Here is a 25105-nt window from a genome sequence, read left to right as displayed (position 1 = left end):
AGTGTTCAGGATTTGCGCCCAATATTGAGCTCATGCTGCAGGATAGACAATAAACTGGGACTAATCAAGTCTATACCTGGTAAGGGGAACCTTTCACTCACTGGAACGTCCGGGATACCTTCATATAGACAGGGCAGGATTCCAATATTTGGGAATACATGTGATCTCAGACAGAGAATGCAGCCTCCACTGAAATATTTGGAGAATAATGACAGACTTCCACAGAGAGGCTGAACGGTGGAAGATTTTACCACTAAATCTACTAGGGAGGGCTGCTAAGTACAAGATGATAACCTGGCCAATACTCCTATACATCCTCCAGAACACATATCACAAGGTCCCTGAAGAGATCTTTACCAGAATAGAAGGAGAGGTCTGGAAACTGTTTTGGAATAGGGACAGGGCAAGAGTGGCACTGCGGTCACTGCATCACAACCAGTATAATGGTGGCACCATTGTATCATTGTGCATTTGAGTATTTTATATCTGTTTATTAACAAATATTTATTTGATATGTTTGTGGGTACTTCATTACTGGACCATCATATGTCATAACTGTTATTTTTCTTTTTGATTATGTCCTGAGCTGTGGCTTATGTTTCTTTATTGCCTCCCTGTAGACTGTGGACCCAACGCGCCTCTCACAGTAATCATCCAGATTTGTCACCCACGGCATAAAGACGTAGCTAGTATCTAGGTTTTCACTTCATTATGTGCTAATGATTGATATTCCTTGTGCAGAATTTCTATCCAACATAGGATGGAGGAATCTGAGCCCGCCCCAAGCAGCCCTTCTAGTTCCACTAGACATTTTACCAGTGATTCAACTTCCTGCAATTCCCTCTTCTTTTTATAGGCTATAATGTTTTGTGCCATATCCTGTAGCACTGTTTTGTAAGCCTCCCAGAGTGTGACTGCCAATGCTACTGAATGCTTATTCTCAATGAAGTACAGCTCTGTGTCTACTGTAGGTTCTCTTGAGACTGGCTCATCTCTCAGTTCCCAGTCATTCAGCTTTCATCCAGCACCTAGTGTGCAAATCTAATCCAGAGGGGCAGTGATCGGATACGCCCCTAGCCAGATATTTCACCTTGTCTATACTATCTAACTCTCCTGCTGGGGTGAAGATGTAATCCAGGCTGGGTTTCTGAGAAATAGGAGTGATTTTGATCGTCTGGATGACATTATCACCAGAAGTCTGATAATCTCAATATTGTCACAAACCCATCCACTGGTGCCTTTCTCGATGTTGTTCGAGCTGCGGCTGAACGGTCCAGTTCTAGGCTAATTACATCATTAAAATCTCCCCCTAATATGTGCATGGAAGAGCATGCTTCTAACAGTATCTCAACGACTTAGTCCAGGGTTTGTCTTTGCAGTTTCCAAGTGGCGTTACATCTCTCGGACCACAAATCGCTTTAACAGCTGAGTATGTCCCATTTGCGTCTATCCAAGATTTTCCTATCTTGAATGGGGGTGTTTTCCTGATCAGTGTGGCCACCCCAGGAGCCTTTGGTAAATTCAGGATGAGCCAGCCTCTTGTAGGCCCCCCTGCCCATAAATCTGCATTGGGAGCCCCATAGGTGAGTCTCTTGCAGAATGACCACCTCCGGTCTAAGTCTCCTAATGTACGTGGCCACCAGCCCTTGTTTTACCTTATTACCTAGCCCGTTCACTTTCTAAGTCAATATTGAACATCCCTTACCATCCTGTGTCCCAGCCCCTCCCATCTGTATTTTGTAGCAGTGGCCTTGTGCATCAATCTCCACTTGTGTGTCCCTACTCAAGCCTATTCCACTCCACATCTGTAAAAGCATTTCCCCAACCCTTAAACCCTGATAACTCACTTGCCCTTCACCCTTTTCTCCAACTCTTGCCCTGCCTACATATTCCCACATGTCAATGTGACAGACATGTCATAGGTCAGGTCTGGGAGGTCTGAAACTACCCCTCTCATATTTTAAAGAACCACCCTTTTTGTTCAGAAAACCCAAATGATTACTTAGCAACCAATCGTAAACCTTTGATAAAAGAAAACAAAATATTTAGAATGGACACACTCCCAATGCATATTGAGAGTCTCTTGGAGGTTGAGGCAGTTTAGAGTTGATTCATCTTTCATTGCTCACAGTAGCTCATCCTTTCAGCTCAGGAACCTTGATCATCATGCACTATGTCCGTGCTGGGATCTGGGGAATTGTGGACCAGAGAATCTCTCCATGTTAGTCATTTAAACCATCAATGGCTGACTTCCCTCAGAGTCTTATGAGTGAACTTGATCTGGCAAGTCTGATGTGATGACTCTCTGCGCTTTGTCCTGTTTAATATTTTTTGTTATCCAGGTCAATTCCCTCTCTGTTTTCAATGAAAGGCCAGGCCTCAAGCCCTGTCTCTGGGCCAGAAAACGTGCCCCAGTGTATCTTTGGCCCCTGGTGCCGCCCCTGCATCCTCTCCCCAACCTCTGGAACTTTAGCTTTGCCCCCTCTGGTGGGGTGTTGTGTTGGCTCCCACACCCCCCTCTCTCCAGTCTGAGGCATACGCTCATCTAGCTAGACCCATGCCTCCTCCGATGTGTGTGTAAATGAAATTTTTTTTGCCTTCCTAGATGACTTTAAGTTTTGCTGGAAGTAACATGTAATGTAAGCGGAGGGCACTTAATTTTATTTTGACTGAATCAAAGGTGCACCCCTGTTTCTGTTCCTCAAGTGAGTAGTCAAGAAACGCCATGATTCTGGAGTGTTTGTGGCGGACCTCACCTAATCGTTGCACTTCCCGTAGTATCATGTCTCAGTCATGATAGTTCAAAAAATGGGCGATTACCGGTCGCGGAGGTGCTCCTGCCGGAGGTCTGGCATTTACTGCCGAGTGGGCTTGCTGTATGACAAGACAGGAAGAGAATTGTGCAATAGGGAGGGTGTCTCTCAGTCATTTTTTTAGGTATATACCCATATTTGGACCCTCAACCCCCTCCGGGAAGCCCACGAGCTGTAAGTTGTTCCCCCCTCTGGAAAGCCCACGAACCATAAGTTGTTCCTCCTTGCGTGATTTTCGGCATCATCCACCCTCCAGACTACGTCCTTCATTGACGCGCTTAGCTCACTGTCTTCTTCAGGGGAGGCTGTAAGTTGGATCCTCGATTTCAATGATAGGTTTTCTACAGTGGTAACCCTCTGTGCGACATTTTGAAGGTACTGATGGAGTAGGGTGACCTCTGAGCACACCTCCCCTTTTCTTCTCTTCAGGAATTTTTTTTGAGCTTGCAGGAGTTCTGTGTTGTCTGGCATAATAGATGTCCCCTCTGCCGGCCGGTCTGGGAGGCCACCACCTTCATGTACTGGTCCACTTTCCTCTGTTTGGGTGGCTTGGGTTCTTTGTCCTTGGCCATGTTTATGGAAATAGGAGCACCTTCTGGTGAAAGAAGGGAGATGACGCTGAGGAGGACACGAAGCTTCAGGATAGTTTTTACGTGTCAGTCTTGATCATGGCCTCTGTGAGGCAGCGCTCAGGGGGCTTTACTGCTCCAGAGTTTCTGGGCTGCTGTGCAGGGGCCCTCCACCACCTTCCCATCCACTATTCCTCTCCAGTTCAGTCTCTCTTCCCTGCCATCAAGGGTTCCGGAGCCCTCCACTTCGCTTCAGAAATGTCAACATGAGGACTTCACGCTCAGCCGTCTGCAGTCTTCTGGTTTGTGCTGCATGTGTATTAAGGGGAGCAGTTTACTGGACCACTTAGTGCGGCGAGGCCGGGTCACCCTTGACCGTCTACCCGGAGCCGTCCCTCACCTGTTTCTGTGTCTGCTTCCACTCCATGTCAGGCCCCAGGCTTCACAGGACCCAGACAGCCACGTGCCCTTATGGGGAGACCAGCCAGCGAGCACCTCCCTGGGAGTAGTGGAGCTCCAGTGGTCCCCTGGGATTCTTCAGTTACTGCTTTCGATCTCCCTTTGTGCTAGGGTGCCTCCTTGCCTCCCTGTGTCTTCAGTTCTTGGTGTGTGTCATCAAAGATCATTGGGCTCTCCACCTTCATTTTCCCCACTTGTCAGATGTGCTATGCTGTGGTTCCTTCTTTCTTGTGGTCCTCCACAAGGCCGTCCTTTCCCCCGGGCCTTCCCTTCAATGTTGCCAATCTTGCAGGGTACGCACAACCCAGGAACAGACCAAGCCAATTTCACTATGGGACCCACCTCACCAGCACCTGGCGCAGGTTCTTAACTGCTGCTTCTTGGGCTTCCCTTAGGCCACAGTCACCTGCAAAAGCAGTTCCCTCCCCTGGTCTGCTGCAGCCTTGCTGTAATATCAGTAGGGGCACCAGATCTATGAAAATAGTTTAGAGGCGGCCCCTACCGGCAAACACTCGGGTCATCTGCCCTCCGGCGAGGATTGCTGCCTTATTCAGTCCTCAGGATGGCCAGCACCTGGCCACAGTCATTCATGGCCATCATTTTTCCTGCGTCAGTGCGCCACCTCCATAGCCCATGTCACTTGGGCCCCAGCCCAGTCTTCCAGTCCCCTGGCTGCTCCGCCTCCTTCAAAGTCTCCGCTGGTGTAGCAGCCACCAAGGAACTGCTTCCCTGCAGTCTCAAGGTGCGACCCCCTTCTTGCCTCTGTCGGCTCATATTTTTCCAAGGTTTTACTCGGCGGGGGGATTATGTGCGGAACGTGGCTCCTGATGTGCTCCCCAGTCTGTGGCAGTCCGGCTTCCGTGTTGGAGGAGGCAAACAGGATCACAAATTGTTTGAGGGAGAACAGCCTACCAGGACATCTCCCGTCTGGAGTGTCTTCCTCACTTGTCCCAGGAAGCCACCATGTCTCAGCATGGTCTCCATTCGCCAACATGTTGAGGGAAGCTTTCAGTCACTCGCACAGTGATGTGCTGCCGGCCAATGGTGTCCCCGGAATTTCTCCAGGCATCATACAGCTGTCACGCCTTGCCTCCCTAGTTTTTTGGCCCCAGGTTCAGGGTTGGATCTTGTGCTGATGACAGGATTAGCTCAGGATTTCAGATGAGCTGGCAGAGAATGCTGCTGGTCGGCCATCTTACTGGCCACACTCCCTTCAATTTTCTTCCTTTTGCTGGAGAACCCACTGTGGAAAGGAAACCTTCCTTCAGGAACACATGCTTAAGAAATTCCACCACTACTCCTGACATTAGTTTATTTACAAATTTGATTTGCCACTTGGTGTAATAATTCATCATGACCAACGCAAACCTAGAAGAACTAGCCAATGAATTAAATGGTCCCATAATATCAATCACCACTTTCTTCCTTGCAAGTCACCACTAGACCGCAATGCCATGAAGCCTCCCAATACCCTTTTAAAATAGCTGTGATGTAAATCACATCTATCCACATCTGGCTTGACTTTGGAAGACAGCTTACTAGATGCTGATGTGTATCATGACTGTGTGAGGAGAAATATTTGCCGGCTTTTGAGCTTTAAGTTACTTTTGCTCAAACAAGGTGACTCACCAGCTTCCATCCAATGAGTTTCATCCCTGTACCTGGATACCCGATGTAGGCTTGGATAATCTATCTTTACACCTGACTCGAAACAATGATGTACACAATGGGTTTGTGTTGGTGACTCGCTCGTTGCAAAAAGGATGTCATATTCAAAGGACAAAGACACATTAGGATTCTTCTAAATGTTTGTTTAATATTAAGAGAAGATGTACAGAGAGCCACCGGTAGCACACACTAGGCAGCAACTGACCACCAACTGTCACATCAACATTCCCTAAGGTATCTTGCTACTACCACATGGCATTGTTTCTCTTCCCAACATTCTACCCAAGATACTTCAAAAGCCTTTTAACATTTTCACTCTCCGCTCTATATTTCAAGAATAGATCCTCCACAGACTGCTCAGCATGAATTGGAAGCAATTTTCTTAATATTTTGCACAACATAAAACTGAAGCAGAAAATCAGTCAGTTCTGAGCATTGAGTTTGTAAGAGTTGTGAATATCAATAATTCATTATGCCACAGATAGAGGTAAGAAAACTGTGAGTAGAGCACACTGGGTATTTTGGCAGGGTGAACCTTTTGAAATAGGAGCAGCAGTAAAAGTGAAAAGAAAATAGTCGACTATTATCCCCAACACCTATATCTCAGGTAACAGTCGGGGACTTTACCTGAGATGATCATTAATACTTTTGCAAAATCTATTTTCTGTAAGTTCAAACATGTTGCTTTATACTCACTTCATAGATATTTAAAACCTTTATGAATGTATATCCATGTGTCTTTCTTGCTTGTCCTATCAGAAATATACTATAGTGCCCATTCCTAGGAATCTTCAATGGTGTGTGCATACAAACTTACTACTTATCAGGCTGACATGTGTCTGTTTCCAAGTGCTGTCAGTTGGAGATCTATCTAGTATGCAATATGCCAAAGAATTAGCAAATTCAGGTAGAATATTTGAAAGCTCATCAACAGGTTTTGGTCTAACCTCAAGCAATTTTGTATATTGTACTTGATTGCCCAGGACAGAAAGGTGTGTTCCATGCAAAGATCGATTTTATTATGACCCATGGCAATTGGAACACACACAATTGTGTGATCAGTTTCAGTTACTGCAGTGCTATTTGCAACTGGCAAATTTAAAGATTGGCAACGGTTTTAACACATCTATTAATGATGAATGAAGTTCCAACTTTGTTTGTTATAGCAACTTTGGAAAAAATAATTTGCTAGAGATTTATTTTGCAAAAACTTTTTTGTTGATGACTTTTCCTTTCACACTTGGGTGAAACTTTACTTCTACATATCTACTTCCAACAAAGGTTTTCGCTAACTTTTTTATGTTTGCAAACTTAAAAACATCACAATTATTGAAAGGTTTTCAAAATCACCTTGCAAAGTAATGGAAAAACAAATCTTCCTAACTTTGACCGTCTCTAGAATCAATTCTACGATAATACTGTTAGAAATGGGAAATAATCCTCGTTAGAAATAGTAATTCATAATTTAAGTAATAAAGGATGATATTCGAATGATAAAATGTATTTATCCTAGCAGAAAGTCTTTGCGAAGAATGTAGATGAAATTAGAATTGAGACTTAGCGTTCTCCATCTAGCACACCCACTGTTATTAAATGGTCAAGAATGTTCAGGTCCCCTGTACCCAGCATGTATCAATCAGCATTTTGCAGACTTTTGTTTCAATAGAAGTATCTGAGGAGGAGGTCAGTCACATCATTAGCACAGCGAGTGCAACTACATGCTCGTGAGATCTTTAACCGGCCTGATAGTTACAAGAACATACCAGCGAGGAGCGTAAGCCATAGCTCACATTAAGAATTAATGTCTGCAGAAGAATTGAATGCCTATCTGGTTGAAACATGCCTGTGACACAACATTGCTAAAAAAGGCATATTTAGATCCTTTAGACACTAGAAGTGATCACCCAATTCCTTGTGGTTCCTTTTCTGGAATCCAGGAATTGCCTGAGTTAGCAATACTTGTCTTTTGAGTAAGGGCGACTGATAAACATTTAGAATTCTGTTAGTATTGCTTGCCCTGTTGGCCACAGCAAATACCATAGACCACAAGATTGTATTGGATTTTTGGTAAAGGCTGACAAAATTATCTGATTCTAAATTTAGATGGTTCAAGGCCAGGTAGTTTCCTACAAACCAGTCACCAGCATTAACTGTTCTGATTCCATGGTGTAAAAACTGTTTATTAATTGAGTGAAAGAAGCACCCACCTCAGGTAATATTTACAGTCCTTGTCCGGGTGAACACACTAAATTCAGTAAATAAACCTGAACTCAATCCTCTGGTAGCTATTGCTCGGAGCAGACAGGCTTAGCTTAGAGGCAATATGTCAAGTATTTATACAGTATAAAAACAGTAATAAAGTCGAAATGTAAACCAATATACATTTCAAAATGAAGAATAAAAATAGAGTATAATTCGACAAAAATCCAATGAGGGAAACCAAAGATACAAATGACCAATGTTTTAAGTAAAGATGGTACCAAGAAGCACAAAGTGACAACAATAGTAAATGGTCTTGGTAGAACAGGACTAGGTGCCATTTAATGTTGACCACATGGAGCGTGGGTCAGATACACTAACTACATTCATCCTGGTCAAAGATTTTACCTTCTGACTTTATTCCTTTAAATCTCAGTCCACCCCAAAAGTCACTTCTAAATCACCCCAGATTCTCAGGGGAGACATATAGTCAGGCCTTGAAAAATTTGATTTTTTTGTTACCAGACCTCCAGGTGTAGTGACTTGAATAATCTACTTGACCTAACAATAATATGCTTGTCCCAAATTGTGTGATCCTGGGCAAATATTTTATTTTACCAAGTTGTTTTTTCTTCATTGTCACAAGCAAGAGCACCTTCAAATATGTGAGTTCAGCATGTCTGATGTACACAATTATATTTAATTGTCTAAACGTTTGCGCCATGTACATAAAAATTCCAGCCCACATATATGGTTCACATGAAACCTAATTTGACTCTTAGTTCCTTAATAGCATTGTTATCAGGGCAGCGGCAGAAATGTTTCTGAGTTCATATTAAAAAAACTGTCACTTTTAAATATATTACTAAAGAATTATGTGGTAGTGCACTGTCATTCATAGACAGACATTTTCCTTTGAAATGGCCACAAACTTTCTCACTACCATACAATGCACGATTATCCGACAGTTTCCTCAACTAACTCAAATATAGCAGACTGGTCAAATCAAAGAGTGGATACACAAAGTGTTTTGGCCTAGCTGACAAGATGGACACCCGGGGAGGCAAGCCCAGGTGAAAGCCCCTTTGAAGTGCACCAAAGTGCGCTAAGGATACGGGCACAGTCCCCAGGCTATCCTGTCAAGGGGAGAAAAACTCCTCCCTACTCCCAGTGCCCATTTTCCCTGTTCTGGAAGCAGTTCACACCTCACCACAGGGGAGCCATCAAGATGGCACGTGACAGTTAAATACATGAAGGCCTTCAGAGGCTCATAAAGGTAAAATGTAACTTTTCTAAGGTGTGTTTTCAGTAATAGTTGGATAGAATTCGACTTTGCAATAGATTAGATTTTGTTTAACTATTAGGAAGGGTTCTTTAAATATTTCTCTTGCTGTTTTCTAGGTGGAGATATTATGTATTTAACCCACTGTATACCACTGCTTTCCTACAGAACAGCCAACCCTAATACAGTGAAAATAGCTTTGAGGTGCAAGTCAGTGTAAGGACATGTTTAATATTGGCCTTCACATGTCCCACTTTTAAATACAATGCACCCTGCCTCAACTGGTAGTAAGACTTGCTTATGGTTGACTTATAAATATTTGATTCTTTGAAAACCAATTTGAGATTTGTTGTAAATCTATAACCCTTATAAGAAATGTCAAATATTTCCTCCTTCAATACGTCTCTAAGGGCCATATGTATCATACAAATTCGCACTCGCAAAGGCCAAAATTCGCAGAATTTCAGCCTTTGCGAATTTGCTAAATGGGATGTATGAAGGAGAATCCGGTGCAAAATAAGGAATCGCAAAATTTGTGGTTCCTTATTTTGCAATTGCATTTAAGGAAATGCAAATTTTGCGATTCCTTAAATGCAATGTATGAACCTAAAAAAAATTGCAAATTGTCCCTAAGGAATCGCAAATTACCACCAACTTCAAGTTGGTGGTAATTTGTGGATTTCTTGAAAAATGCCCATTTTTGCATTTTTCAAAGTGCCATGTGACGCACATACATGCCCTTAGGGCATGTATGTACACCACATGTGCACCCATGCTTATTTCAGGGGTGCATCAGGGTGTCCTTTGGACAACCCTGCACCCTTGAAATTATTCTCAATTTGCGATTCGCAAATTGCGAATCGCAAATTGAGAATAAATTCCCATTCCTTCCTATGTGCCTCCTGGCCCATAGAAATGAATGGGAAAGTATTCCTTAATTCGCAATTAAGGAATATCAAGAAATCGCTAAAAATTGCGATTTTCTTGATACATACCAATTTGCGATTCTGAAATAGCGATTTCTTAAAAATCACTATTGCAGAATCGCAAATTGGTACCTTGATACATATGGCCCTAAGTGAGCAGGCTACAGGGTCATCAGACCATACTTGTCATCGCAATAACATAAGGCCTAGTAAGCACACATTATAGTCACAGCGACTGAACAGAAACAGCACGCCAAATATGTCACCACATTTTTTAGGTTCCTTTTTCTCACTGGGGACACTACGCACTACTGTGATATTATTTCCTTGTACATATCTTGATTTCTTTCAAGAACTATATAAACTTGATTGTGAAGTACAAAAAGTAAGGTGTATGAGGTCTTTTCTCCTTTTGACATCACTCTAACCCTCTTCATTGCCATTGTGCATAAGTATATCAATATCACTTCGATATTGTTCCACAGGAACCATTGTTTTCGTTAATCATTTAACTACCCTGGTTCTGTGTGAGTAGGGTCCCCCTTGTCCTAGGTTCTCTCCTATTAGGATGTGCCACATTGATATTGCCATTAGGCATATTCGTTAAGGAATTAGTAAAGAATATAATGCGTACATCCTAGTCATTCTTGTGAACCATGTCACATTCCTTCTTAATAATAGATGGTATTATGTTTTACTGGAAAAGAGGCACATATTATTTCTGCTGACAAGAGTGAATGGAGCTGAGAATAGGTATGCAGGAGCCCAAGAATTATTTGCCTGTTTAGAGTGCTACTGTGTTTAGGAAAAAGATCTGTAATTTCAATAGTTGAATGAAGACTTGGAAAATGACGATTTTCCACTACTGTACTAAGTAACTGGAGATTTGGAACAGGTACTGGAGCTTCTAATCCAAGCCATGTTTACACTGGTATTGAGAGAGACGGTTCGAAGTCCATAGACTGAGGGTTTTGTGCACCACTTCTCCATGAGTTACAGGATAAAGGGCCAATAATGACCCTGGACTCTGATCAGTAATGAATTAATTTCATTTTTTGATGTAAAAGCATTTTTTAGATCAAATCTTACGCGTTCAGAATGTTTTTTTTGTGATTCTTCGCTTTGTTTTACTTCTTTTTCGACTTTTTTTAGGTGTTCGAAGATTCTTTTCCTTTTTCTATATTGCTTTACTCTATTACTGCCTCGTTCATATCACTTTATCGCTGTTGCCTTTTGTTTTTTAAAGATTGCATAGCATGAAGAAGAACTTAAGGAGGGTAACCTTTGATGGTCCTGTGTGACTTCAGAGAATAGCTTTCGTAGAGAAATAAAAGCAGTCCCTCTGTCCTTGAATTTTTGCTATATTCAAAAGTATAAATAACAACAGATAGTGGGAATTTGAGGACAAAAGAGAGAGGAGGATTTTGCACCTTCAGTTTCTGTCATTGAAGGGAGGTTCTGTGTGGGAGAATCGTCTTCAACATTTCTCTTCCCTTTGAAAGCAAACTTTTCTGTCACATTAATTTTCGATTTGGGAATTAATTCGGGGATTGGTAAAAGGCTCTCTAATGAACCAATATGAAAAAGAAATTTCAGATATCCTGCTACAGGTTGCCTTTTCATTTGGATGGTGAGGGATCTTTCTTTTTTTTAAAGTCAAAAGTCATGTTGCCAAACAGTCAACAGGCCAAAGAATCAACAGACTGGGGCAAAGGCAGCAAACTTGTGAAAAAGACCGAATTTTGAGAAAACTAAGGCTAGACTTTCCTCTCCTTGGGAGTCTATGATTGCCGTCTTCACCCACAGGGTCCGAGACCGTTATGAGAGCACCAGAGCTTAATTTCACATTTTTTTATCTTTTGACCGAGATTAACTATTTCCCAAAGAATATCCAGCATTCATTACGGGCCGGACTGGCTACCAGGCGTTTTAGCATGCTGCCGAGCTGGGGGCTGATTTCGTTGATGAGGATCTGCGTGTGCTGAATGAAATTTGTTTTGCTTTGTTTATTTTGAAGCATGAAATTTGTTTTGCTTTATTTATTTCGAAGCACACGCAGGTCTCCATCAACAAAATCAGCCCCCACCGCAGTGACATCAGCCCCCAGCTCGGCAGCATGCCAAAAAGCCCAGTAGCCAGTCCGGCCCTGCATTCATTAGTTTGCCAGACAGAATTTATATGCTTTCTGACTTGTGAGGCATTGACCACTTTGTCATGGTCAGCACCCTGTCGCCTGATCCGGGTCCGACAGGTTTAGCTAATCTCTCATCATGTAAATGTAAATGTAAATGTAAATGTAGTATACTTGTAAAGCGCACAGCTGCCCCAGCAACGGGGCGTCCCGGCGCTGTATAACTCTGGGGAACCCGTCCTGGCTTTCCCTGTGGGATGGTCCCTGCTGGGAGTCCCCAAGGTGGAGCCAGGCATCCCCAGAATTGGTGGGGCCGTTGTGGAGATTAGGCAAGCTAATGCCCAGAGTTGCCGAGTGTGATCCCTGATTAGAGTAAGCACCGAAGCGAGAATTATCGAGTCCGCTGACCAAGGTCCACGACCCTGCCGCGTCGGGAATCAAACCCTGGTCCCGGGCCGACTTCTGCTCTCGGGTCTGCTGCCTCTAACCAGTGAGCCACACTACTCCATACGACCGCAAATACATGCTCCAGCGAGGGTCCATCCTCATCTCTCCTGATAAGGAATTTAGGGCCACATGTACCACATTTTTAAATTGTGATTTACTAATTGTGATTTTCTGATAATTGCAAATAGGTAATCGCGATTTTCAATGTATGAAACTCCATTAGTTTCATATACCGATTCCTAGTGGGTTACAAATTGACTTACCTCATTATTAATAATAAGGTAGACCACAATTTACGAACCCCTAGGAATCGCTAAAATCATGGGAATGGTGACCTGCGGGGGTCAGCAGACCACCATGTACATGATTGCTTTTTTAAAACATTCCATTAGGATTCGCTATTTGAAAGGGACGCCCTAAACACGCCCCTTCAAATACCGAATCGCAAATCCATTTTCAATTGCAGAATATGGTTTGATACAAGTAAAAAGCCATTTTTGCATTCGCAAATGGCCCGATTATGACGAATTGCCAATTTGGGGACGCAAAATTGGTTGATACATGTGGGCGGGTGGGGTGGGGTGGAAGTCAGGCAGCCAGGCTCTCCCAAGAGAGGGGCTCAACGTTTGGCTGTAACCTCGGGCCACAGCGTGTGCACAACCGACAAACAACTGTCAAAATCACCGGGGACACAGAGTCATTGAGGATAGCAGAAGAGGAGAGCAGACATCTAGGTCTGACCCAAAGCCACAGAAGTCTGAAGTTGGTGCGAGTCAACGAGGTGCAGGTGCCACAAGCACAGACTTCTATGGTCAGGAAAAATAGGGTCAACAAAAAAGCTCCAAAAATTGGGGTGACCTGTCAGAAAGGGCAAACTTTAAATACTCAAAATCATGGATTTAAACTAGATGTGAAATACTGCAATGCTTGGCCCTTTCCCTGATCCTGTTGTGTATCTTTAACCAGCGATTACATTTGATGATGATGGAGAGAGAGAATAAGACAGGTACTTCTACTTTTACGCTGATGACACCCAGATGCATTTTTTGCTTGACAGGGCACCATGAGAGGGATGAAAATACACTTAGTAAGTAGATCACCTACTTTTCTAATAGGATGGTTTATAATTGATAAGCTGTAAATGCAGGGAAGGCAGAACTCATGGTGCAAGTTTCAGATCACTGCCCTAAAAAAGTTGGCTTAACGTTACCAATAATTTGATATCCATGGAACTGCAATCGAAAGAGGGCAGAAGTTATACATTTTGATCCCCCTCCAAACTTCCCAATGGGGACTCGGCCAGTAGCATCACTAATAACTGTTACTATTACATCTGCTTTGTAACTAAAATAAAGCCATAGCTGGATAAAAAATCAATCGACAGGAAGGACACCAGAAAGATCTATACTCAACTGGCCTGGAGTGAAATGAAGTGGCTTAGAGTAGAGTGGCATAGAGTGGAGTGGCACAGAGTGGAGTGGCATAGTGTAAAGTGGAGCAGAGTAGAGTGGAGAAGAGTAGAATTGAGTGGTGTAAAGTGAAGTGGTGTAGAATAAAGTGTCTTACAGAATAGTGTCATGCGTGGTGGTACATAGAGTGGCATAGATTAAAGTGGGTAGAGTGGAGTGGCACAAAGTGGAATGGCCTAGAGTGGTATAGAGTGGCATAGTGTGAAGTATAGTGGCGTGGAGTAGAGTGGAATAGAGTGGTGTTAGTGGCATTGAGTAGCGTAGTGTACAGTGGCATAGAGTGGCAAAGAATAGAGTAGCGTTGAGTAGATTGACATCGAGTGGAGTAGAGTGGTGTGGAGTAAAGCAGCATTGAAGTAGAGTTGCATAGAGTGGACTGTTGTAGAGTAGAGTGGCTTAGAGGAGAGTGGCAAGGCATAGAGTGGTGTAACATAGAGTAAAGTAGCGTAGAGTGGGGTGGGGTGGCATAGAGTGGAGTAGTGTAGAGTGGAATGGCATAGCGTAAAGTGACAGAGTGGAGTGTAGTACAGTGGCTTGGAGTAGAGTGGTATGGAGTAAAGTAGAGTGGTGTAAAGTAAAGTGCATATAGTGGAGTGGCATAAATTGGAGTGATGATACCTAGAGCGGTGCAGAGTAGAGTGGCATGCAGGAGAGTGGCATGGCGTAGAGGGGAACTGTGTGCAGTAGAGTGACGTAAAGTGGTGTGGGGTGGCATGGAGTAGCTTAGAGTAGAGTGGCTTATAGTAGCAGAGTGGGGTGGCATATGGAGGGTGGAGTAGAGTGGCTTAGAGCAGTTTGGCATAGGTAAAGCGGTTTAGAGAAGAGTGACAAAGAGTAGGGTGGTGCAGTGTGACATTGTATGGAGTGGAGTGGAGTGGAGTTGCATAGAGTAGAGTGAAGTGGCGTGGACTGGCAAAGAGTAGAGTGGCGTAGATTAGAGTAGCGTTAAGTGGAGTGGCATAGATTTGCATAATGTGCCATTGGGTGGAGTAGAGTGGCGTAAAGTGACATGAAGTGGTGTAGAGTGGCACAGAATAGAGTGGCATAGAGTAGAGTGGCTTAGAGTGGGGTGACATAGAGTGGAGTAGAGTTGCTTAGGGTATAGTGGCTTAGAGTAGAGTGGCATAGAGTGGAGGGTGTATAATAGAGTGGTGTGGAGTAGAGTGAAATAGACTAGAGTTATGTAGAGTGCCGTAGCATGGCATTGTGTGGAGAGGAGTGGCATGCCTAGAGTGGTGCAGAGTAGAGTGTCGTAGATTAACGTGTAGTGGAGTGGCATGGAGTAAATTGGCATAGAGTGGAGTGGCCTAGATTGGCATAAAGTGAGTGGTGTAGAGAGCAGTCTCACTCCTTCGTTCTATATGTCTTTGCTTTATGATGCTCTTGCTCTTGGACAGTGACAACCACATCTTGTGTAAATGGGTGACCAACACGATGTATATTTATGCCTGTTTCGACACGTGCATCCTTCTATTAAAATGGAGATGGGAAGAGACGCTTGATGGATCTTCAAAGTGTAGAAAAGCGCAAGGGTTGACATTAGCTCCTCCCATCCCTTTCTCCCTTTTTCCTCTCAATACAAAGCTTGTAGCTGATGGATTCATAATTTAACATTTTTTATTCTACAAACAACCCATAATTACTTGGCATGCAAAGACAGTATAAGTTTGAGATGGCGAATCAAAGGATGCTCTCACTTTTAATGTCCTTAAGTGGCTGCTCTTAGCCCATTGATTAACTACGGATTTTTCAGCTGGTCGAGATATTGCTTTTGAGTGGTTTTAGGTTACGTGTAATCACTGGGTGTAATTGTACAGAATGACTAGTACAGCATTACCTCTTTGTGTCTCCTATCCAAAGATCACATATCATGAAAAAACACGCCGTCTTCTTTATTTTCTCCTCAAATGTATTTTTTAATGTTTTCATTAGTGAATGGTTCTTAAGTCACAGATGTGTGCTAATGCTGTGGGAGGAGTTAAACGTGACAGGCTTTGCCTTTTTTCCATAATAAGTCGTGAAAATAAGACAGTCTTCTTCTCAGCAGACTCGTTCCACCATCTTTCCCTTAGGGCACAGGTTTTCAAACTGTGGGGTGCGCCCCCAGGGGGTCCGTGACTGCATTACCAGGGAGGCACAAAGTTACAGTGGCTGTTAAATTAAGATGGTCTGGAAGTGATGACCTTGTTTATTTGGCGCGTTTCCAGACTGTCTTCTTTAATATGCAGAGGTTAACGTATGCAACTGGGATCCTGAGTGCCTTGGGGAACTGTCTGTGGCTAGGGTGATGGGGTAAAGGCTAAAAACAATATAGTAAGTAACTATGCAATTTTTTCACCTTCAGATAATTGCTTTTAAAAAACACATGCAAACAATAAATGAAAAAAATCGATTCAATTCAAACTAATTTGTGGAAAATGTACTCTCTCACGTTAGAAACCTCGGTTAGCTAAAGCAATCTCGGCACATTTCTGTATGTAACCAGAGAGTCACCGAATTGAATCCTGGTTTTCACAGTGGACATAGCAACTTCTGTATTTATGGAACTACAATGTACAAACCTGTGGTAAAAAAACACTGTGACTCCATCAGTTAAAGCACATATTATTGCTTAATCAGTTGCACAGGGTCCAGCGTTATGAGATGTCAACTAAACCCAGGGTCACTGGAATTATGCGGCAAGGGAGGACCAAATCATGTGGCAGAGTTGACTAAATTATGTGGCAAGCAAAGGAAAATTATGAAGTGTAATACAGCACATTTTGTGAAAGTACTACTTTGTTTTTTTAATCATTTTTACATTTGGTAACACTATCTGAGCAGAGGTTTCACCTCAATACCGGTTTAATAGCCAAATATTGCAATAAGCAACAGAAAGGCTTATTGTCAACAGTCAAGCTTTGCGGAAGGCCTTTTATTGTGCGGTAACACACAAATATGACTGTTGTTCCCTTAAAAAAAAGTATGGTGATCATTTTCCTAGGTAACGTAGAGCTGAACCTTTGCTGAAAAAAGGTGGGGGCATCACGTTGGAGCTCATTTTTTTTCGAGAAGGCAGGAGATATAGCCTAACAGCAAGAGATGCCAATTTGGAACCTAATTTTAGTCCTGACTCCAGCTCTACTTTCTGGGATTCTGTGCAAATCACTTAATAACTTACTGCCTAAAAAAAAAAAGTCCGGCCTATTATTTGTGTAATGCAAATGGTGCTCAGGTAACGTGTTCCAATGCCCTTGTGCTGAGGTTGTGCTACATAAAACCAAACAAAAGTGAAGGAGACCCTATTTCAAGATTGCAGTGATCGCCTGGCCTTGTGGGGAAGTTTTGAAAGAGGCAGAGGAGATAGACTGCCATGTAGGGCCTCAGCAGCATATCATTTAGCCTTGGCCATCATTCAGTAATATTACCTCTTTGGATTGTCAAGGACAGCCTGGTGCCTGCTGATACTGTCTAATGGGAACGGTGTATCAACAGTTCAAGTGTGAAAATGAAGTAAAGGAAAATATTAATTAATAAAGCATAGTGAGGAGATGAATCCTGTAACAAACTTGATAGAAAAATACAAGATTTAGACTAAACAAGAGAGGTGCTTCAGACGATTACAGTATAAAAACAGGATAACAACAAGTCCAGAGCTAAATCCTTCTGGTTGACCTCTGGCTGGATAGTGAATCAGTCATTCATGGTCATTTTTGTCAAACGTAGCTAAAGGATCTAACACTGTCAATGTACATATTACACCACCAGGTAAGGCCACAAGCATGCCGTTCATATGCAAGAGATTGGGTGACTGAGTTTACCATTTACATCCTGCAAACCTAGCCTCACAGTCTCTCTTTTGACCGACTCGGACCTCTCAGGTGCTGAAAGCCAACTTAAAGAGATCAATAAATTAAATATTCAAGAACAAAAGCTGGCCTATTTAGTCACGCCTTTCTCAAAAAAATCAATTGCATGATGCATAATTTAAATAAGTCCAAAACGTGCTTCCTGAATTGGATCCAGCATATGCTTTTTCAAATGAGTTACAGTTTTGAATGACTCATGGATCTCCAAAGAAAGCAATTAGGACCTGATGGTAGCAAGTTTTTAAATATTTTTCGTGCATGGGAGTTGTTCCCATAGGATAACACAAAGACCAATAAATAGATCCAATGCAATCTTGCAGACACTGGCCTTACCCTTGACAGCAAAGTCTCCTTGTTCCCTCAAAACATATGCCATGCTGTCGTAGTCCCCACAGGCCATCATGCATTTATAACTCAGTATCCTGCATTAGGTGAGATCCCCAACTGGTATTAAAACAAGCAATATTGGGAGCACATTACTCCAATTATGGGCCATTTATGAGTACAACATATCCATTTCTAAGAGACAAGCATGGCCTGCTTGGTCCTATTATTCACTTCTCATGATTGCAAAATCATCAAAACTCATTCTTGTCAACCCTTCTCTCTACTTTGGCACAAACTCTAACTCTCAATGATGACTCAGTTCTGACTCCAAAAGCACAAGCAGCCTGTACACGCTTTGCTGAATGCGTGGGCTATATACAGGGACCATGTTAGTCCAGCTGAAATAGTTGTCTTCTAAAGTCTAGTACAAAGAGTCCGGTTTGCGGTGGAGGAAGCCATGAGGAGTAGGGAGAGCGTCATGAACAGTCTTCAATGTAGCATGAAGCTTTGCGTTGGCGGTTACCATGGGATGTTGATGCTGTAGCACGAAGTGCAAATTTCATGTTGCCGGCCGTTGCTGGCAAGCGATGTGTCTTGAAGGCTCCATTTCACCGGCGCTTCACGCAGGTGTGAAGCACAGCCGGTAAGTCCTAAGCACAAACAAGCCTGTTTGTGGACGCAAAGAGCCCAACACTTCAGGATTTCTTCCTTTCTTCAAGGAGGAGCTCAACCAGTGCCACAATAGGGCACAGGACCTGAAGGGCACCTCTTGGAGATCTGGAACTCACTCTAGAAGAGGACTGCAGGACTCAGGTAGTTCTAGTTGCAGCTCCAGTTGCAGGACCAGGCAGTAGGTCAGCTGGGCAGATGTAGGAAGGCTTTTTGTGCTTGTTATGTCCCTGTAGCTCAGAACAGGAGGTCATTCAGCTGACCCCTGGAGTCAGTTTAGCCTGGGATAAAGGGTGCAGGTCAAGGTCCAGTCTTCCTTCTCAGCAAGCAAGGTAGGTCGTCCAAAGCAGAGCAGCAGGAGTCCTTCTTTTTTAGTATCCACCGGTCCAGGAGTGTACTGAAGACTGGGTCTGACAGTCCCATTTTTATACCTGGTGCTCTCTTTGAAGTTGGAGAAGCTTCTGGAGTTTCCCCCTATAGAGGTGTCTGGAATTTCCTGCCTCCCTTCTCTGGTGCCGGTCTGTCTGGGGGCACAATAGGCTAGTGTGATGTCCCTTCTTTGTGTGTGTGAGCTGAGTCAGTGCCTTTTGAAATGCAAGTGTGGTAGTTGACAGCTCTGCCCCCATCAATTCAGAGATGACTCTTCCTGCCAACATCCAGACCCTCTATTGTGATACTGACTGGGAGGAATACACAAAGGTCAACTACCGACTACACCTAGTCGGGAAAATAGCAGTAAATATGGCACACCAGACCATAAAACAGACCCACAAACAGCCAAAAAACGAGCCCACACAATGTCCTGTCAGACCAGACCATCTGGCACTCCTGGATTGCCCAATCAGCCAGTCCGACCTTGGCTCTAAATAAATGTGACAGTGTCTCGTGTAACACATTTCATGCATGAAATAGTCACTGGTTTTGTGGGGTAAACAATGTACCTGATTGTTAGAAGCTGTGAAAGGTGCTTCCTGTTTGTGTCTGTGCCTGAAAAATAGTTGCGTATATATAACACGCACTGTAATGCCAATAAATCTGGCATCGACCAACAGTCATTCTGCTTTGTCAATGCTTGTTTCGCAGTGTCATGGTTTTTGAAAAACTCCTTTGACTGGAAAACTACCAAGCCCTTTATCAATCTTAAAAAAGTAAAAAATGGCTAAGAGGAAAAGTATATTTTGTTTACTCAAAAGCACACAGTGCCATAGGAATCCCTGTCACTTAAGGGAACGACTTTGTGTATAGATAAGCTCTTGTCAAAGGGAAAAATGCTATCACTCAAAGTGAAGTTCTCCAATGGCTGAAGGGGGCTGACCCATTACTCCATGTTGTATGCTGTAGAGGGCAAAATAAAAATTTGAATGACTCAATAACAGACCAATGGTTGAAGAGTCCCTAAAAATACAGATACAGTTATGATGCAAAGCGTTCTTTACTGCGCAGGTGTCTCTCTTTAGAAAATTGCAGACATTTTTAGGTCGAGTGAACTGAAGGATCGCTCAAGAGCTCCCGGTGATAATCTTCAAGTTCAGTCTTCATAATCCATCAGCGAAATGCACTTTTTGATAAACCTAGGAAGACGGTAAACTGTTGCTGACGTGGTGTCGCGCGGTGACGAGGCTTGTTTTGTGCATCAGCTCACCTATCCGTCAAACATCCCCTCAGAGTCAGCCCCAGGCCTCACCTTTCCCAGCGGCTGCGTATCGAGCGGAGACAGCACGGATACGCAGCAAAATCACTAAGGCAGAAACTCCAAATCATGTGGAAATAACACCTTAAGTGTACGCGAGATTAGTTTCTTCAAGCCAACACTTTTGCAGGGTAAGGCTAACAGCAGCAAGAAAAAGATGTATCTGAAATAAACATGTATTTACGATGTCAGCAAAACCGAAACAGCGCTGATCGAACCAAGGGGGGTGTATGGGTTGGACGGTCAGAAAAGCCAACACAGTAACATTTAGACAGAGAACATCTGAAATGCAAGAGAAACAGAAATCAAATAAGTGATGAAATTGTTCCATCTCCCCTGGATCTTCCCTCAACATAGACTTTAGGTGAATCAATCATAACTCCACATTGAAATTCATGGCTGAACACCTTCATAAGAATTGGCAAAGGCAATATGTATGGCTTTCTGTGTAGGCACTGTTTGGTAACAGTTTGGTGATTTTGTCAGTGTTCTACATCTGCCCGAAAAAAAAATTCTTTAATGAAGGTTCTTTGGCAATTAGCTACTAAGACAAAAAAATAGAAGCTGTAAGGAGGAGCTTTTGCTCCTCAAAATATTGCCTTAGCATAGTTAAGCTGAACCCCTGAAGAAACGTGTTATGAATTTGGGTCAGAAGATGAAGTTTGTGTTCTACATGGTAATCTTAAAATTCATGCATAGTAAAATATTACATAACACAGTCTTTTGAGGAAAAGACAGTATTTTTTAAAAATCTTTTAAGAAAGCATATAGGCACACTCACCTTTACTTTGTGGACAAAGAAAATCGGTAAAGCTGACCGCACTTATTATACTCACTGAGTATTACCAGTTGCAAAAAATACACTAGCTGAAATAAGATTTGCATTGGGTGGAGTATTGCAGCTGGCCATTGCCATTCCACAAATGGGGAATAACACCTGCTAAAAGTATTTCCACCCGTTTTGCGTACATTTCCCTCAGCATGTATGAGCAGACAGGACAAGGGAACTAGATCTAGTGCTGAGTTGCACTGAGTTGAAGTTGGCCCCATTTTATCATAGGCACTCAATGACAGAAATCTCCATCAGTTGTTGCAGTAGAAAGGGACTATGCCGTAGCTGACAGCTCTGGCCTATGTATTGCGGAAACGTTTTTGCAATATTTCCTAAAATGCACAAAAGTACGGAAAGGCTGGTATGCAGAGAACACGCACAGCGTGGCAGCAGCAGTGCAAGCACACACACATATACACACACACCTCACTCACACAGAGCACAGGAACAGCATTTGTGTCAGCATTGCAATAGTTATTCCCATGATGAATGTATCTGCAACTGGTTAAATCAGTCAACCTCTTGAAGAGGCATAGTACAGACAACAGCAAGGCAGGGTGCATAATGCACAGCACTGTAATCAATGCAGTGTCGGACTTAACAGTGCCTCCTGTCCCACGGTTCTACATAGGGCAGAATCCCGTTATCCTTCAAACCGGAGATCACGTGGAGTGGGTAATGTAATGTGGTGATGCCTGGCATGGTTACGGTAAGGTCTCTAGATTAAGAATGTAGCATATTTTCCTACATAATGTTTGTGATATGTTAGAAGCATCTGGTTCAAGAAGTTGGTCATTCAGCAGTCACAAGCAAATGGTTTCCTGGCTTCACGTATCCATAGAGCCCATTCGAAAGTCAATATATGTGTTTGGAGATCAGATAGAATAGGGAGGAAAACTTTTGTATACCTCTGTTCTGGTGCTTGTATCGCAGAGAAGGATGAGGGGGACTCGTGCAGCTCTGCTCTTTTGCTTGTGTGCATGTTTTTTTTTCTTTTTACATTCAGAAATGCAGTTTGTTCATTTTTATAAAGTCCGGGACAATCATTTTCTTAATAATCCGTTCTTTTGCTGAATAATTAATGATGCACCAAAGATGGCAATTCAAGAAGCAAGGCTGTCAGTAAAAGAGACTGCCAGCTTTGCTTCTCATAAGCAAGGACTGTAAGTACAAATTGCTTGTTTACACACAGCTTTCAGGTTTTCAAATGCATAAATGAAAGGCATTGTCATTTACAATGCCAATAGCTCAAACTCTCGCAAATGCGAGACCTATTGCATTGCAAATGCTTGTTTTCGAGTTTGATGCGACTGTCATTCTGCGCCCCTTGGCTGATAACATTGAGAAGTGGTAGTCTTTCTTCTATTCTAGTGAAATGTCCCGTTTTTCATTGTTTTTTTTTTATATCTGGCCAGGCTCCCATAAATTTCACATTTAGGCGACTATGAATGAAGGAAGATGTAATACATTCTCCGTTGAGGGTAAGGTGAGCGTGTTGCCTCACACTCTAGTCGCGTGGACGGGAGAGGAGTTTTGTGAGCTCAAACTTTTGGATACAATGTTTCAACTCTGCTGTGCAGATGCAGGCAGGCTCAAATTGTCCCTTTCCTAAAGCATTGTCTATCTTTCCTGCTGTGCCCACGGCACCTCCCTGTGCCGCTCAGCTTCCCATTCGTCACGCAGGGCCCCTTCGTGCTGGCGTTGATTCCAGTCTAGTGACAGACAACCCGTCATTAGGCGGCCGCTCTGCCTGTGAATCGTGGCAAGCCGGATCTGGCCAGCTGGCGGGAGCGTTGCTGCCAATCACAAACTTTTGCGATAGTGAAGCCAAACCTTCAGAAATAGGGCTGAAATGAAAAAAGAATAACAGGGAACAGCAAAGGTGACAATAAGACACGACAAACCGCAAAAAAGATAGGAAAATGGAGGGGAGAGAAGGGAGGAAGTGCCATCCTGCCAGGGTCCCTTCTGCACGTCTGCGCTTGAGCCCGGCCAGCTCTTTTTGTTTTTTGGTTAAAAAGCTTCGTTCAGGCATTCTGAAATTGGAATGTGAAGGGTAATTGAGCTGAAAGCTATTCTCTTCCTCTGCTCAGAGCAAGATAGGAGTGATTGAGTCTCCTTGAAACACCAGGTTGAGAGGCCTGATGAACAGGTCTGCCTCGCCGCTCAGAGGGAGACGATGCTAGGAGGAGGGAAGTGGTGGAAACAGACGGACAGGGGAACAGTTTGGCGCTCCAAGCTGTAATCAGCGTGGAAATAATTCCCTATGCTTTGTGGCCACTGATCATTTCTAGCGGGAGCCCCTGTGCCTGCGGTTAGTCATCGCACACCTTAACTGTTGGGCCTGGGCTCAAGCACTGCTCTGCACCTCGGTGTTGGATCAGGCTGTTGATGATCTGGAGGCTGGGGGAAAAAGACTCTTTTCTATCTAAGGGCAATTCAATTATTTAAGGATTTCTAGGCAGACCCCTTGTTCACCACCATCAGGGGTGGACACCGCGTTGCCCATTGAAACAAATACATGTCGCTCCATTGGCTTAGAAAATGAGCAGTAAAGTGTATTCTTGCCAGGGGAAAAAAATCCTGCCAGACTAGAATGCCTCGAGGGTCCTGGGCAGTGGGACTCATGAGATCCAGATGGGATGTCCCATAGCCCTCGCTGTCAACATGAGTTACCCATAGCCAGGGTTGGATTGGGATAAAAAATCGGAATGGGCACACACAAAAAAGTGGCCCAAAATTCCCTATTGCCTCTCTGCAAAAAACTGCTTCTGTGAAGTTTTATAAAAAGAAAGAGAGGTGGGTCTGACAGAGGCATGTTTTCTTAACTTTACTTAGATAAAAAAATGCACGGATTAGTTCACACTGGTGAAACACACCTGAAAACAAGGGAAGCCCCTTCTGCTTAAGCCCCCTGCTCAATATGCATTCATTAATGGCCGGCCCAGCGAGAAAAAGGGAGTGACACCTCTGACCCGTTGATAAAAGGGAGGTAATTGACGCCTATCTGCCTCCAGAAAGGCCACTCAGGTACCCATTGGGCCGCTGGCGGCATTCGAACAACACAGACACTGCGCAAATGGGGCCCAGGCTGCCTAAAAAAGCCTCCCTCAGCTGGAACTCGGATACCGGCTCCTTGGCCATTGCCCGAGCGCCCACCTTACCTGTTCGACCCTGCCCATAGCACCTCTGAGTGAATGGAATTTGTTGAATAGGTGAGTGGGAGGAGGAGCTGCAGTCCAGAAGGTGCCTTGCACAATGATGCTGCAGAAGCACTCTTACATTTGGAAATACAAATAAGTAGGAATGTGAACACCTGAAGTGAAGCAGTGCTAGATCAGCAGGGGACCAGCCGTAAGGGACCAGGGGGCCAATCCTAACAGAGCAGGCGATTGTCCGCAAAGCCTTTATTGAAGCTGTCTAGCCAGGCATTAGGGAGATAGTCTCAATGGCCAGCCTTGTGTGTCCTTGCAAACATATTGCTATAAATCTGTCTTTGGCTCCTCAGTAATTGAGAAATGTTGACTTTTTGCCTCGCATGGAAGACAAACATACATAGGAAGCAATTCAAAGTCATTAAGAACCCTAATTAATGTCTGTTTAAAAAAGCAAAGGATGTGGTGACCTCAGTCCACTTCTCATCATAGGTCTATTTAGCAAAATATGTAAATGCAATTAGCCCCAGCCTGGGCAGTTTCAGTGGAGAGGCAAAGAAACGAACTTCCATTGAATCTGAACCCTCTCTCTCTCCCTGCTGCCCTCTTCAGCCCAGGAGT

This window comes from Lissotriton helveticus, chromosome 5_1 (assembly GCF_964261635.1).
Source record: "Lissotriton helveticus chromosome 5_1, aLisHel1.1, whole genome shotgun sequence".
NCBI classification, from domain to species: Eukaryota; Metazoa; Chordata; class Amphibia; order Caudata; family Salamandridae; genus Lissotriton; species Lissotriton helveticus.
The sequence above is the reverse complement of the archived record's forward strand: the minus strand, read 5'-3'. Positions refer to the sequence as shown.